This window comes from Electrona antarctica (assembly GCF_951216825.1).
Source record: "Electrona antarctica genome assembly, chromosome: 14".
In the NCBI taxonomy this organism is placed as follows: domain Eukaryota; kingdom Metazoa; phylum Chordata; class Actinopteri; order Myctophiformes; family Myctophidae; genus Electrona; species Electrona antarctica.
This window is the reverse complement of record NC_136795.1, coordinates 9,593,933-9,596,575: the sequence shown is the minus strand read 5'-3', so window position 1 is coordinate 9,596,575 and position 2,643 is coordinate 9,593,933.

Here is a 2,643-nt window from a genome sequence, read left to right as displayed (position 1 = left end):
GAGCATTGTGACATCATGTAATGTTGTAGTTTCAGGTGAAGAGCATTGTGACATCATGTAATGTTGTAGTTTTAGGTGAAGAGCGGTGTGACATCATGTAATGTTGTAGTTTTAGGTGAAGAGCGGTGTTACATCATGTAATGTTGTAGTTTTAGGTGAAGAGCGGTCCGTGTGACATCATGTAATGTTGTAGTTTTAGGTGAAGAGCGGTGTGACATCATGTAATGTTGTAGTTTTAGGTGAAGAGCGGTGTGACATCATGTAATGTTGTAGTCTTAGGTGAAGAGCATTGTGACATCATGTAATGTTGTAGTTTTAGGTGAAGAGCGGTGTTACATCATGTAATGTTGTAGTCTTAGGTGAAGAGCGGTGTGACATCATGTAATGTTGTAGTTTTAGGTGGTCACGAAAACTGGACTAGGAATAGGGAGGGAGTTGATATATCTACATAATGACGTCCTTCAGAACTTCTGATGGGAGATCTCAGTCAGAATATTTTCTCAGAACACGTTCTTCTCAGACCTCATGCATCCCCAGACTCTGAACTATAGTTGGGAACACAGGCATGCGACTTCATATACAGTAAGTCAGGCATAACTCTAAGCCCAACCCTGGAGCCTAACATCTAGCTGCCAAATCCTATAAGCACCCCAAGCATTGTAAGCCTATAACCTTTGTTACTAAAACATTGTGAGGATCAGGAAACCAGCAATACTACAGTATAGACTTGTCGCCATTTGGCCCATCACAAGTATACTAGTATACAAGCATGCATGCACGCACGCACGCACGCACGCACGCACGCACGCACGCACGCACGCACGCACGCACGCATGCACGCACGCACGCACGCACGTCAATCAGTAAAGCCAGCTGATCAAACATTCAGCTTCATTCATTGTTCTATTTATTAAACAAGGAAGACAAGCAAGTCACTGCATTCATCCAATGTAACTTTTCTCAACTAGTGTGTTGTGTGTGCCAAACATGGCTGATATGGAATTATAGATAGATAGAGAGACAGACAGACAGACAGACAGACAGACACCAAGGTACACCACAAACGGAACACATAAACATATTGATTGTCCGAGCCGCCGCCTAATATATATTGCATAGACACTAGACAGGCAGATGATGTGTGTTTGTGTTACAGTAGCATGCAGTCAATGATACGTAGTGACCACATTTGGACTCTACCTTGTGTACAGTAATTAGTGTGGTTGCCCTAAAGGGCAACCAGACTATTGTAATTGTAACACTTTATTATTTTTTTTATTTTACTAGAGTAAGACAAAGTTTGTCCCACTACTAGTCCCACAGTTTTGACTGTACGCACTTGAGCCATATGTCAAATTGACTGTAAAAATCGGGAATCGTGTGCTTGCTCGTTTCTAAGAGAAATGTTGTATAGTTTAATTGATATTAATTTATTAGTGAATTAAATGTCCCCATTGACATGAATGGGAAAATGCGAAAAATCACGTTCAAGTATTTTTTCCTCGGAGACCGTAAGGGCTATAGTTACAAAACTTGGAGGGATAATTCGTAATACTTACTAAAATTAATTAACTTATAATTATATCGGTCGGCCTCATGGTGGCGCTATAACAGCCCACTTTACGTTTTGGCTTATAACTCTTGCACCGTTGGTCGTAAAATCAAAATTCTTTTTCCCCTGACTTCCTTGGGTCATGACGCATCTCCCCATATAGGCCACGCCCATTTGCGTCATGATAGATTTTCCGCCATTTTGAATTTTCTCCAAAACACACTTTTGGCTCCTCCTCCTACATATGTCGTCCAAATCTCACAAAAATCGGCACACATGATCTCGGGACCCATCCGATTAAAACACCAACTGCAGAATTTTGGTAGTGCGTATCGTTCGGCCGTAATCGTCGTCCGGAGTTAGTGGGAGGGGCCTATATCACAAAAAATGCCATAAATCACGAACGAAATGTCCGATCCATCCCAAATTTGAATCACATGTCGCGGGTGGTTCAATCAACCAAGTACCAAAAGCAATTCTATTTTCATTCATAGGGGGCGCCGCAAATGCGAGAAATGTAACCGTTTGTCGCAAAAACATGATTTTTGGGAGGATAAATCCCCTCCGAATTACTTACGCATGATCGCAGGGGTGACGCGACATTGCAATTGGCTGGCAATATCAGTGGGAGGGGCATATGTAAGCCACTGCGGCAACCACACTTTGCAATTTTTTAAAATTGCGACCTTTCTAGTTGATTCTGTCACACCAAGTCGGACAGACTGATAAACAGGCAGAAACAGCCATTCCTCCTCTCCACTCAGCCCTATAATGGGAGGCAGGGGGATTTTGTGTGAGTGCGTGCGTGTGTGTGCGTGTGCGTGTGTGTGTGTGTGTGTGTGTGTGTGTGTGTGTGTGTGTGTGTGTGTGTGTGTGTGTGTGTGTGTGTGTGTGTTTATGTGTGTGTGTCAGAGAGAGAGAGAGAGAGAGAGAGAGAGAGAGAGAGGCTGTGAGGGTGCTATGAGCCTTGCCTGGTGGAAAATGCTGACTTTTAATGTCGTTTTCCCCCCTCCCTCTCTTTTCATAAAACACAAAGCCACAGACTTAACTGGGCCTCCAAATATCTCCCTCTTTAAATCTCTGTCTGTCTG